This window comes from Arachis duranensis, chromosome 10 (genome assembly GCF_000817695.3).
Source record: "Arachis duranensis cultivar V14167 chromosome 10, aradu.V14167.gnm2.J7QH, whole genome shotgun sequence".
Lineage (NCBI taxonomy): Eukaryota > Viridiplantae > Streptophyta > Magnoliopsida > Fabales > Fabaceae > Arachis > Arachis duranensis.
In genome coordinates, this window is record NC_029781.3 from 70412003 (window position 1) to 70427141 (window position 15139).

A 15139-nucleotide genomic window follows, 5' to 3' on the forward strand; every position below is an offset into this window, starting at 1 on the left:
CTCCACCACAACAGTAGTAGAATTTCCACTATAGTCAAAGTATTACGTACACCAATTCCACAGGATTGACACAGTCCTCTCACACTCAAGTTCTAACCTAACTTGACATTGGCTATGCTAATACCTAACTCTTCACTCTTAGTGCTCACCCAACTAAGAAAAGGGTACCTCACTGGTACTAGATACAAGACACAGACTTACCTAAACAAATCTGAAATTAACTCTTGACTTTTCTCTCAAGTGTATCACTCAGCCTCTTTCCACTCATTTGGCTTTTACTTGAGCTCTCTCATTATGCCTTTTCACTCAAAAAATTAAAGAAAGACAAACATTGAAAAGTAAATTACAATATGTAAAAACATGAAGGAGATTGACTCATCAACAGCCTCTTTGCTATGAGATAAACCAGACTTGTATGTCTCTGATTCAGTTCTTCATTTTTGGCAGAATGCTTCTTTGAAAGAGAGCAATGTCCTAGTAGATGAACTTCTTCAAAGAGTTTCTTCACAGAACAAAACCTCAATACAGTGGGTTATCTCTCCTTGACTTTGAATGAAGAAAAATCTTCTTTTATCTCCTTGCATGTTGCTGGGTTCTTCTTCCTAGGTCAACTTCTTGAGCTTTGTGCTTCACTAACCCATTATCTCACATTTCCCATTAATCCTCAGAATAGAAACTTTGCTCTGACCTTCTCTTATTGACCGAAAACTATAGAAAAGCAGAAAACATATATCCTCAATGGTAAACCCAGATCTTAGCCATTGAAAAGCTACTTGGTCCCCAAGACTCACTTGTGACCGTAGATGAACAGTAGAGAACAACACAATTCATCTTTCCCATGTATCCTCTTTCGGACTTACAGAGTGTTGGGAAGAAGAGAGGAAAGCAGTATGCATGTAATAGGAAAAGGTTTACCTTTAACCTTTCCCTAAGCTTGATTTGGTTTGATTTTGCTAATTTGACTTCAAGCTTTCTTACCTAACCTTCTCTTTCTTTCTTCTTCTGTGAACAACTTCAGGACTAAGCTTTTTCTCTTTCTTTTTCTGAGTTCTAATTGAGACAAGATAAGTGTATGTTGCTTTTGGTAAAGGTACATGGGAAGAGTTTGAATGAGAGAACCAATCAGGCTTGGATCGGGTTTTTTTTTCAACTTCAGCCCATTGGTTCCTTTCCTAGTTTCCTTTTGGGCTTCGTTTGTATTATCAGCCCATCAGCTTTGTTCTAATTTCATCCAACTGGGCTGCTGTATTGATTTGTGGCCTACAATGCTAAACAATCAGCTTCATATAATTATAACCAATCAACACTAATTATTTACTTTGCCCAATAAAATAATGTTTGTCATCGTTAGTTGATTTAGTTAATTTCTTAACTCAACACACCAATCTCTTGTTTTACCCCCTAAGAGACATGGAGCATGTTTGACTTTATCCTTCTGAATTTGAAAATCAGGTCAAAAACTTCCTTGCCATGTCATCAAAGCAAGTCACCGACCTAGGCAGTAAGTTATCAAACCATTTCACCGCTGCTTTGGTCAACGTTGTTGGGAAGACCTTGCAACGAGTTGCATCGGACGCATCAGTTAGGTACATCGGACTTTTGAAATTGCTAAAGTGATGTCTTGGGTTGGTTGTTCCATCATAGAGATCCATGTCAGGACATTTAAAGCTCCTAGGAACTGTGCTCACATGATTTTTTCAATGAATGGGTCCTTCCCTACCAGAGGACTTTCCTCCCTTTTGGCTTGATTTTCCAACTTAGAAGGTCGGCCTCTAATCTCGAGAGCTTTTCCTCCAGCTCTCTTCGTCATCGTACCTCTTTTCGTAATTCTCTTTTCGCTTCTCGCTGTTGTTCAGCTTCTTGCCCGAGTTGTTCTAATCGACTGGGATGCTCGTGTACAAGTCCTAGTATCTCTATGGGATCACCACAAGAATAATTAGGTTTAGCGACAAATTTTTAACGGCAATAATACAATGGCCGCTATTTTTTATTTAAGTTATATTTTGTTGCTATTATATAATTGCCATTAGTACTATATATTATAATGGCAATTATTATTATTGCCAGTAAAAATATAAGAAAAACTATATTTAATGAAAAAAATTTTGTGGCCATACTATTATGGTTGATATTATTTTTATTAAAATATAAGAAAAGTTATCTTTAATAAAAAAAATTTATTGACCATTGTACTATGATTGGTAATATTTTTATTAAAATATTTTTTTATAACAATTAGTCAAAAAAAGAATAAAGACCCAGGACACTTACTACCTCACCCCCTTCCTCTTACTCTGAGAAACCTAACCCTAAACCCAGCCACCATCACCATCACCATCTCTCATCCCCAAACTCTTCTCCTTCAGTAGAGGGTGTTGTCGCCACCGACGGAGACAGACCGTGGGTGCCGTCGCACTCTTCTCATCATCGAACTTTTCTCAGTTCTGATCGTTTCTCTTCTCGTCACTATCGCACGAAGGAAGTGTTGATCCCGTGGCATCACCGGCGCGAAAATTGTTCGGTCGGTTGTCATCCCTTCCTCAGTTACTGTCACTTCTGATTCCTCCATCGCCGTCACTTGCCTTCCTCCTTTGCTGCCAGTAAGTACTACTACTTCAATTTAATTTTGCTTGTTTTATAATTTTGTTAATAATACGAGCTTTTAGCTTTTCTAATTTCTGTTTGAGTTTGTTAATTTTTGCTTATTCTGAGATACTAGATTTCTGAAATAATGGTTGAATTGAATGATTTCTCGTCGTCGAATATTCCTTTCTTCTTTTCTCTTCTAAATTTAGATTTTGGTCTGCACAACCTTAGTTTGAGTCAATATGGTTAATTTTTGTTATTATGAAATTATTGACAGTGACAATGGTGAGATATTTGGTTTAGTGCTGCATTGAATTCATGTACTCATTCTTTCTTGTTTGAGGTTCCCTAGTGTTGCTTGAAGTCTTAAGAACATGGACCCTGTGAAAGGATGTAGTGATCAAAGCGGATTTCAAATTCTGTAAATTATTTGGAGTATTAAGTTGTTAATTAACATAATGTGAAATTATTAAATTCTATAAATTTTAACATCTATTTAATATCTATATAGGTGTGGCTCTCATGATTATAACTTATATGCATCAGACTCTCCAGCTGCTCCTGCACCAATTGAATCATTTAGTGATATGGTTTTCTCTCTCTCTCTCTCTTTCTCTCTCTCTCTCTGGCTAGTTAATTTTGAGCAACTATTACATGTGAGTTAAATTTTGACCCCTTTATTTCAGTGTGTCCATCCAAGTATCATGAAGGATATTAAATAACATGAATACACCAGGCCAACTTCTATCCAGGCATAGGCCATGCCAATTGCTCTTACTGGAAAAAGATCTACTTGGCGGTGCTGGAACTGGTAGTAGGAAACTACAGCTTTCACAATTCCTATGATACAGGTCCAAAATTATTATAGCTTGCATGTTTGAATTAACCATGTAATCTTTTCTTAGATATTATGTTCTGAAAAACCAACCTATTTTAATCATCTTTTTTTTCCTTTTTATTTTTTAGCATTGCATGGCTCAACCTCTTATTCGGCGTGGTGATGGTCCTCTGGCATTAGTTTTGGCTCCTACTAGAGAACTTGCTCAACAAATAGAGAAAGAGGTGATATGCATAATTTTATCTGGATTATGACTTATATGGGAAGAGTTTCTTCTTAATTTCTTCAATTAGAGTTGATAAGTTGATAATTCTCTGTTGGATCAAATTTTTTATACAGCTTAGTTCACATAGTTCTTGAGATATGATTAACATGAAGCTTTTTACTTTTTCCTTTTTCTTAAGTTAGTTTTGAGGCCTATTCTAGACTCTTACTTAGCTCCTTCTATTAATACTTTTTTCATTGAAGGAAATGGTCAATTACTCTCCCGTTATGTCCATTCTTGTTCAAATGATTTCTACTATTTATTTTGGATGCTTAACTTCAAAGCTATTTGCTGCCATCTACCAATTTTTTTTAATATTGAATTTTTGTTATCATGTTTCTGTTTAGAGTAAGGATTCTTATAAAAATAATTTTCTCCAGGAATAGAAGGATCTTTCTATCATATTATTAAGTATTTATGTCGGTGTTCAAAATTTCGAACAAGTTAAAGCTTTTTGCAGATTTCTTGAGTCATTAAAAACTGCCATAGTTGTGAGTGGAACTAACATTGAAAAGCAGGTAACTAAAGACATATTTATGGTCTGATGCCCCTTTTGAAAAGTTTAATTATCAAGGAATGTTGGTTATCACTTGTCTGGTTTTCATTTAAAAAATTTTTTGGTATATCATACAAGTTCTTTTGTCAAAATTGGTATTATGTATTACTTGATGATCATTTTTATTTGTATTAGATAGGAGTTAAAACTTTTATTTTAATATAAATAATTCCATTGATTGGTTCTGTTAAGATGCATGCTTTATATATGCGTAGTTTGGAAAGAGTTGCCCAGCATTGTCTTATTGTTTTAACAAACTATATCTTTGGGACACAAGGATCAATAAAGCTTTTTCGTTGTAAGTTTATAGTTCCAAGATTCCAGCAAGTTTGCTTAGTTTCTGTTGTGTACAACAGAGGCCTAAGCTAAGAGGAAGAGTTGAAATTGCTGTTGCAACCCCTGGAAGATTTATTGATCATTAACAACAAGGCAATACTTCCCTTTCTAGAATTTCTTTTGTTGTTCTAGATAAAGCAGATAGAATGCTTGATATGGGTTTTGTAACACCCTAATATACAGATCTTTATGCTCGAGTCATAAGTCAACAATATTATGGTGGTACGACCTAAGGTAGAATAATAGTAAGTATATGTGTGTGTGTGTGTGTGTGTGTTTAAATGAAAGAATTAGTAAATGAGAAGCCTGAAAAGGAATAAAATAAAATCGCAAACAAAAAAACACTCCCGTATAAATAACAAACGAAAGGTAAAACGCGCTTCGGAAAACGATAAGAATAAGATAAGGACAAGATGTATATATGTATATATGTATATATAGATAACATAAGTAAATAGCCACTAGTTGCGACCTACGAAGTTTAGGCCGGCTAGGGTACAAAATTTAAAAACTAGTTTGACAACAGTATTTCCTATCTCTCTCAAGGATACATCATCGCCTCTATAGGTAGGTTGCAAAATAAACATTTATGTACATCATATAGAAGGTGTTTCAAAATAAATAGGAGAGATTCTAAAAGTACAAAAGAGAATCAAATAATCTTCGCCGCCTTCCAGACAAAGCTAGCTCACTGCTGAGCACTAGGACCTACATCTGAAAAACAAAGAATATATACAGAAAGAGAACCTCCGACCCATGGGTTCCCAGTACAGTAAAAATGCCAAATAAATACAATGCATTATAATATAAATTCACTAAGCATTTTAAACTTCTTACCTCGACATATCAATCCTAAGTTCTCACTAATCCATAACTTGACAACAATCATAAGGGATTCTAATTCTAACCCAATATCCTTCATACTTTCACTACCTTCCCAACCGAATAATCCAAGAACCAAACCATCCTTCAGGTAATTCAACTTTATATAAACACAAATAATACAGAAAAGTAATGCACAAGTAAGACAATTAGCAAATAATCATGAAGCATGAATAATTAGGCAAACCAAACAATTAAGCAAACCCAAACAATTCAAACATATGCACACGATGTATGTCTATCCTACTGGCCATGAGTTCACGTATCGATTACTTTGTTAGAACCCGATACACCTGGTAGCTAACCTGGATATCATCTCTCTGACATGCCTCCACACACTTGGGATATAGTGCCTGTCACACTCTCGGGATATAGTGCTCGTCGCATTACTTGGGACAAAGTGTTTTCACACTCTTGGGATATAGCGCCTGCCACGCTCTCGAGATATAGTGCTCATCACACTCATGGGATATAGTGCCCCACACACTTCCCAAGGTAAGGTGCTTCCACACTCTTGCGATATAGCGCCCGCCACGCCCTCGAGATATAGTGTCCGACATACCTTACAATTGAGAGAAAACTTAAACATACACATTCTCATCATCAATCATTTCTCATTCATTCATTCATGTCTCATAGCCACAGTCACTTTCTACCAGGGATATAGTGCCCAACACACTCTTGGGATATAGTACCCGTCACACTCTCCAATCACACTCACTATTTATCATTACCACCCTTATATCCTCTCTCGTACACTCACATTTCATTAATTCACATCTCAAATCAATCTCAAGTTCATCATTTATCATCATCATCATCATTCACTTCTCATTCAATAATGTCAACACTTCATTACTTAGTTACTCGCTTTATCCACACTTTTCAATTTAAAACCCCCACTTCAAAACCTCTCTTCACCTCTAATTATCATCCCTTCCTAGTTCAACCCCTTTCATTACCATTACAACTTAATTTTAGGGTTTTAGAGAGTAAAAATAGAGGTTTAGAGGTTCAAAATTACATTTTAATACACAAAACTCACTTTGCTGATTTCAGGGGTCATGCATATGCGTGGGCCACGAGTCCACGCGTACGCGTAGGTGAGTTTTTCCTTTCTCGCATATGTGAGATGACCAACCCAAAAGGGTTGGTCGCATCACGTGTAGGTGGTCGCGTACGCGAGTTCTGCAAAATGAAAAACAATTAAGTGCTGCAGAATTTCACTTTTACACACCAAATTTCCGACGAGCATAACTTCCTCTACAAAAATTCGTTTTCCACAAACTTTATACCGTTTAAAAAATCTTGAAATTATCTTTAATTTGAAATATATTTCATTCAAATTTAAAATCTGAGGCTCAAGTTATAGATCGCTGAAGCTCATTAAAAATTAATTTTTTTTTTCAAAAGTCACCAAAACCTCTATTCTTCAAAATCTCATTTTCAAACCAAAGTTCCTTAACTCAAAACAACCCAAATTCTAACCAAAATTCTTTCATACCCTTATCATCCCTCTCTCAACATATCAATGTCCAATTCTATCAATTTCCTTCCAACAAACTCATAATCAACCAACATTATTCATAAATCAACAATCAAGTATTATCTTTATTCATAATTATTACCAAAACTCATCATGGCTCAACATTCACATTCAATATACTTATTAATCATCACACAATACGAATACCACTTACTTTTTTTACCTTTCTCTCGACCTCCAGCTCGAAATTTCACGGCCTCCGGCCCAATATCCATTCAATTCAACACAACTCATAAACACACAATAATTATCCAACACCAATATCAATTTCACAAATACATTATCAATTTCCTTCGTGCATCCTCTACACACATCAATCCATCCAAATATATCATTCAAGCTTAATCCTAGGGACATCTAACTTAGGAATTCACATCACACCACACGGTACTTAAATAAAACTTAAACAGTACCTCTTGGAGCCAAAACAATTGAGCTTCTTCTTAGAAGTCTCCACCAAACCTTAGCTCCAAGCCTCACCAAAGCTCCACAATCAATATCTATCCCCAATTGTGCACCAAAATTACCCAATACTCTAACATAACCAATTTTAACACTTATAATAAACCTAGGGTTCATGAAATTGATAGAAAAAAGCTTCTCTAACATCAACCTACTTGAAATTGGGATGGAACCCACTTATAAGCCACGCTAGTATACTCCTAAATAATCAAAATCACAATAATTCAACAACTCCAAAACCAAAAACTCGAATTTCAAGAGAAAAGAAAATTGGGAAAAATTATAAAAGCTTCTTACCACAAGACTTAGATAGAATTGAAGAGGATGAGGAGAGCTACGCGTGGCCATAAGCAGCTCATCAATCGGAGCTCTAGATCAAAAGTTATGGGCGATACAAGATTGGGGTGAATAGTGAAACCTCAACTCTTCTCTCTTGCTCCTCCACGGCTCTCTCTCTTTCTCTCTCTTTGGAGGGTGAAAATAAGCTGAAGCTCACTAATTAGGGCTTTTGTAGGTTGGGCTTGGACCCAAATTAGGTCCGGTTCAATCGGTTTAGCTTGTTGGCCCAATTTTGCGCCAAAACCTTTAAGATTTGAGTTTTAAATCGTATTTTAAATATTTCTATCTTTCCAAATTATAAATTCTAATTTCTTAACCTTATTCACTTATAATTAATTTCTTTAGCCGTAGTACCGAACAAATCTTAGCCGGTACTGCCGGTCCATTTTTTTAGTGCGCGTTTTTACATAAAAAACTATGTTTTCCGACTCAGAAAAATTCACTAAATCCAAATATCATATTTAAATGATCAAATTCCAATTGCTAAATTTTCTAATTATGTTTGCTCATGTTTAATTTATTATTTAATTAATTACGGTTTGATAGAATTTTACAGGTTTTGAACTACAGATTCAAGAAGTTAGTAGTATTGGTGTTTTACTTCTATATATGAAATATCCTTTTATATATTTCATGGAGAATCACTATCCTAATGTAGATAACTAGTAGGATCTTTACTATAGTTTTTATGCTCTCTTTCACAGTTTTTCAAATTAGATTGTTCTATTCTCCCTTCAATTTTTCTCTTTTGTAGCTTGTAGCAGTTTCATTTGTCTACTGCTTATATGAGTTGGATTTTGTTATGTAATTATGCAACACTTGAATATCTTATTTTTTATTATTGCACACATATGTTCTCTGGAGAATAAATTTGGCATTAAATAATCTTTGTGTGCTAATGCTTGGCCAAATAATAAAATTTACTTCATTCTCTATTTGCTTCTCATATTTATTGGCAACTTCCTAACTACTACTTGATCATCCATGTTAAATTTTATATACGTCTTTTGTGATTCAAGTGTCATTCTTTATTATTTGGCTCTTATTTAGCTATTTATCTTTTTACATACTGTTTTTTTTTTTTACAATTAAAACAATTAACTGATACCGTTAGTAATATTTTATATTTTGTTGTAAGCTTAGTAATTGAAAATTTTTTTTTTGAAGTTCACCAATCTATTCTCTTAAATTTCAGGAATACTTGGCTAATCTTGTACAAGAGAAAGTTGTAAAAGTCAGTAGCCCAATTATAAATGTTTTACAAACACTTGTGCAGGTCTCTGAAAATGAGAAAGTATATCTACGCATATGACAAATTAATGGGCAATTTACCCAAATAAATAAATTAGGTGAAAGCTTTACTTAAATACACAAAACAGAAATTTCTTACGTACATGTGCATTTTCACACTTCTATGTAAACTGTGAGAAGCTACCACGGTTTCTGATTTTAACATAAACCGTGGCAAGCTACCACGGATTATGGTGTTTGTGGTTTGTGTGTAAACCGTGGCAAGCTCCAACGGTTTACGAAGAGAGAAAACTAAGCATAAACCGTGGCAAGCTCCCACGGTTTATGAAGAGTGCGACGTGAACGTAAACCGCTATGGGTTACCACGGTTTACGTGTGATGGTCTATAAATACATAATCCGCTGAAACTTCTCACGGATCATTTGTGACACAAGGAAAAATTTGGGGGTTGTTGGTTTGAGAGAATCTGTGGAAAGTAAAGAAGATTGGAAAGAGATTTAGTTGGTGGAGCATGGAGGATGAGGATCGCTTGTACCGACTAAATGGCGTCGCTCACGTGGCTGGATACATCGACGCCGAGGTTAGTTATTATTATTATTTTTATTATTATTATTATTATTATTATTATTATTATTATTATTATTATTATTATTATTATTATTATTATTATTATTATTACTAGTTATATAAATATTGATATTATGATGGTTGTTGTTAGTAGAATTATTTTTTTACATTTAATTTTTGTTGTTATTCTGAGTGCATAGTATTAGTAGTTTTATTGTTATTATTATTATTGTTGTCCTCTTTTCTGATAATGGTAGTTATTATTGTTACTCTTAGATTTTGTTAGTATTGGACCGCTTATTATTATAATCACTATTATTGCTATAATTAGGGAATTAAGAAAAACAATGTGAGGCTTGTAATAATTTTTTATAAATTACGTCTGATGTTATTAGTAATGGTCGTATATTGAGGGATTTTGTTGCCCACATTTTGCAGCCTGCTAAGGTGATTAGCGGCATTAGGAGACAATAAAATATGCCCTTACACGATCGGATTATACCCTACCTGGAGACGGCGGGCTTGTATCATTTGGCTAGGCTGAACAGCCAGTGGTTCTGGGTTGATGAGTCTCTCCTTAGCGCATTTATTGAGCGGTGGCGTCCTGAGATACACACCTTCCATATGCCCTTTGGTGAGTGCAGTATTACTTTGCAAGATGTGGCATATCAGCTGGATTTGCCGATCAATGGTGAGCCCGTCAGCGGGTGCCTGACTGAGTTTGAGAATCTGATGGAGCACGGTAAACCAGCATGGGTGTGGTTTCGCGAGTTGTTTGGGGAGTTACCTCTGCAGAGTAAAGTAAAGCAGATGACAGTGTGCTACACATGGTTCCATGAGAGGTTCCGGGTTCTCCCAGCAGATGCTACTGATGAGACCGTGCGTATATACGCACGTGCTTATATTCTGATGCTATTATCGTCTCAGCTGTTTGCGGACAAAAATGCAAATCGGGTCCACCTTCGTTGGTTGCCTTATTTGGCATCGTTGGACGACTTGGGCAGATATAGCTGGGGTTCGGCTGCACTAGCCTGGTTGTATAGATGTCTTTGTCGTGGGACAAACAGAAACGTTCTTAACTTGGCTGGGCTACTACAGCTTCTACAGTCTTGGATTTTCTAGAGGTTTCCCACGTTGAGGCCTAGTGGGTTTGATGTATTTGAGTTTCATCTTGCCTCCAGGTACGGTTTATTATTTTTGGTTCACAAGTTGTTCAACATTATGTGTTATTTCTAGTTATGACATGATTTCAATTAAAATTGTAGGTGGGCTACGTTTCTGCCGAGGAACGATCCAGGGGATCAAAGATTAGTGTCTGCACGCCTTTCCTTGGATCGATTGCGTGTCCACGATGTGAGTCACTTAGTTATTGCTCTTAGTTTCAGTGGTTTATGTTAAGTATCGTGGTCTGACGAAACCCTTACTATTTCGATACAGTTTGTGTGGGAGCCTTATTCTTTTGCCGAGGTTGGTGCTGTTATTCACCCGAAGATACTAGCTGACGAGCACCGTAGGCTATGGACGGCCGTCACTAGCCTGATATATTTTGCTGCGATTGAGTGGCATCAGGTTGGCCAGGTTCTACTGCAGTTTGGCAGTCTTCAGTATCTCCCTGAGCCAGCTCTGAACATAGATTGGCTATATGCGAAGGATGGCAGGGGTGGGGACAGGTGGTTCCCCACGTATTATCGGGAGTGGCATCAGCATTGGGAGAACCGGCTTCATTCAGTCATCTGGATCGATCGAGTCCTTGATCCCGGTCCATCATCAGACTACCTGGAGTGGTGGTGCCGTGTGGCGCACAGATTCCTATCCCCAGATGTTGCATTTTAGGATCCTAGGCCAATTGTGTTGACTGAGGAGGCTCGTCACAGAGGGTCGTCGCAGGCACCTCCTAGAGTGCACGTTTACGACAGACCAGATAACAGGCGAGTAGATCGGCGTCAGCGTACAAGCACCCGTACCACGGATCGAGAGTGGCGAGAGCTGGCTGACTGTTTGGAGGAGGACATCCCTAGAGCTGATCATGGAGATGCGGCGGATTATCGTGTTCCTCGACGTAGAGGCAGACGACAGGCAGGGCGGGACGGCCGTGGAGGGGCTCGAGGTAGAGTACCTTCCATTGATGATCAGGGCACTCAGCATGGTGTTGGTGAGGATGTAGTTGGTTCAGCCTCAGCTATGGATCAGCCGACCTACGATGTGGGTAGTAGCTCTCAGCTCTTTGGGAATGTCGCCCCACATGCGTTTGTTGGGTATACCACCATGGCTGTTGGGATGGACATTGATGATCCTGTTACTGAGTCAGAGTTCTATAGGGATATAGCAGACATGCTCATGGATGATGATGGGACCCATTATAGGCCACAGATGCCTGACGACCAGTCCTAGTTTGCTAATCCGCAGCCACAGACTGACGATGTTCTTCCTCAGTTGGCTGTTGACCTCAATGAGCCTGCAGCATCTCCGACTGACCCATGGATCCCATTAGGAGGGACCCCAGCCTCAGCATTCAGCGGCGTTCCCACACAGCCATCAGGACCAGCGGCAGAGCAGAGACCTAGGAGGGTGAGGCGTCCTCCATTGTGTGGCACCAGAAGTCACCTGCTCGGTCAGTTCGACGATGATGACAGTGACACCATTGAGGATTCTGATCAGTTATGTCATATTGTCATGTCCGGTAGGAACTATGTTAGTTTATGCTCTTCGCATGCTATTTAGCCTTATGTATTTCAGACTTCTGTAATTTATTATCTGCCATGTATTTGATAGTTAAAAAGGTTTGAGAATTGTCTAATATGTTATCTGCTATATATTTGATAGTTTAAGCGGTTTGACCTTCTATTATATACATGTATTCTGTCACAATTATCATGTGCAGTCTAAATGATACCACATTGATGTAATCAAACATCTAAAAATAAATGGTTTATGATAAAAATTTCTCCTTCATAAACCGTGGGAGCTTGCCACGGTTTATGCTTAGCTTTCTCTCTTCGTAAATTGTTGGAGCTTGCCACGGTTTACACACAAACCACAAACACCATAATCCGTGGTAGCTTGCCACGGTTTATGTTAAAATCAGAAACCGTGGTAGCTTCCCACGGTTTACATAGAAGTGTGAAAATACACATGTACGTAAGGAATTTCTATTTTGTGTATTTGAATAAAGCTTTCTCCCAATTTATTTATTTAGGTAAATTGTCCTATTCAAATCTGGATTAATAAATAATAATGTACTGTAGTTTCCTGTTCTCAAAAATATTTGTTATCATTAATTTTTTTGAATTTTTTATTCCTGTGTTTTGGAGGAGTATTTTTGAGAAATGTTATATGCAGTTATAGACCATCTTGCGTGTAATACTTTCCACTTCTGGTATTAAAGTGATTGATAAGAAGAGATGAAAGATTAAAAAATTATGTCAATGATATATGGTTATTATTGCAACAGAGGTGACTATTCTATTGAATTAGGATCTTTCTTTGGCACCACAGCAATAGAAGATTTGGTCAGAAAAATGGAGTACACACTTTGATATCTTAGTCTAAACAGTTAATTTTGTTTTTTAAATATATAATGTAGATTTATTCTTAAATTTTTTTTTGTAGTATTTGTGTTGTTTAAATTTGTATTATGCTTTATTATTTTTCAAAAAAATTGTGTATAAATATTTTGAATTTAATAAATATTTTATTTTTTAGTAATTAATTTTAGTATATTTATATTATGCACAATAATAATTGTTAGTAAAAATAATTTAAAATTTTAGAAAAAAGATAGGTTGTTATTTCTAAAAGAGTGAGTATAATTAAAAAATTTTAAGATTTTAGCGATAATAATAATGGAAACTAAAAGTTAATAAAGTTACAATTTTAGAATTATTTTTAGTAGCTATATAAATTGCCGGTAACATGGGTTTTGGCGACAATAGTAATTGCCACTAAAAGTGAATAACATTGCAATTTTAGAATTACTTTTGGTGGCATATAAATTGCCAAAAAAATGGCCGCTAAAACTAATATACTTTTTGTGCCATTAAAAAGGTCTTTACCAGTAAATATTATAATTGCCGCTAAAATCTTTTAGTGACAAAGCATAAGACGGCTAATGTCTAATTGCCGGTAAATGTATTAGCGGCTATTTTTATTGCCGCTAAAAGCAAAATAAATGACCGCTAAAAGTGATTATTTTTATAGTGGATGAGGAGGTTCTTCATCTTCGAGTGGGTGGATCTCTGAATGGATCCACCGTGGTGGCGGATTTCCTGATGTACCTTCTTGAGGTATCGCAAGTGCTCGATCATTATTGTGAGGCTCCAGTTCCGATTTAGATGCTATATGACTGTCCTCGAATTGATTGTCTACCATTCATAGGTGTAAACAGTGATGTAGGCCTAAACGTGAGATCCAAACTCCTTTTATGGTAGCGTCCGACTTGTGCTGATGTTGAGGTGCCATTGTCTGAGTTTCTCGTGAGAAGGTGGGGGTGGTACTTGTAAGAAACTCAGATACTTAAGTAAGCAAAGGTTTTAAGCAGATTTTTGCAAATTGGCGGCTTGAATATACCTGAGTTTGTCAGTGTATTTATAATAGAATTGATAACTACTTTTTAGAGTAGTTCTATCTTTATTGGTGGATAACTGTTCTCTTTTGTTAAGGAAGTTGTTGAAATCTCCCTTCTAGATTAATAAAAAATATTTTAAAAATTAATTACTTATTTAGATAAATAAAATTAAACTCATGTCGCTGCATCCAACATCTATAAGATCAAGTAGGTGTATTAACTGAATTTTGTAAGTAGCCTTTTAATCCTTTAAATTTGATTATTATTTTTTAGATCAAGAATACTCATAATATAGTAGTTAGTAAAAAATAATGACTCATTATTATAATTTTTTCAAATAAAAAAAAAGTTGCTTCGCTATACAAAGATGTAATTTCAATCCCTTATAGCAGAACTTTATTTGTACCAGAAAAATAAAATTTAAATGTTAAAACTTAAATAATCAAGGCCCTAAAAAAATAATAAATAACGGAGAAGAGGGTCAAAGATTTAACATATATGACATGCTGGAAAATAGGGAAAAGAGGAATGCTAGATAATAAATACCATCCATGCCAATATCATATTTATTTAGTATATTAAAATTGGATTTTTTTCCAATTAATAAAAGTAAAGTGTTAATCCTTCGTAATTCTATTTTTCTTTTAAAATAAATACACTTTTTTCTATTCTAAATTATTTTATAAAAAATATTTTTATTATAATTATATTATAATTAATATTTAATAAATAATACATAATTATACTAATTTAGAAACATATCTTCATTATAATTATATCAAATCACTATTTAATGCACTATTAAACTACTTTTCAAGTTCTTATTTATTATCCAACAACAACAACAACAACAACAACAACAACAACAACAACAACAACAATAATAATAATAATGATAATAATAATAATAATAACAACAACTTGAAAAATCCGGATATAAACTACAT

General features: G+C 35.6%; 1 long non-coding RNA gene across 1 annotated transcript; it reads left to right on the plus strand.

Annotated features, from left to right (window-relative positions):
• Positions 1-2532: 2532 nt before the first annotated feature.
• On the plus strand, positions 2533-3670 carry LOC127742438 (uncharacterized). The gene is made up of 4 exons (XR_008003695.1): positions 2533-2600; positions 3098-3176; positions 3273-3437; positions 3553-3670. It is a non-coding gene; the product is annotated as an uncharacterized LOC127742438 (long non-coding RNA).
• The last annotated feature ends 11469 nt before the right edge of the window (positions 3671-15139 follow it).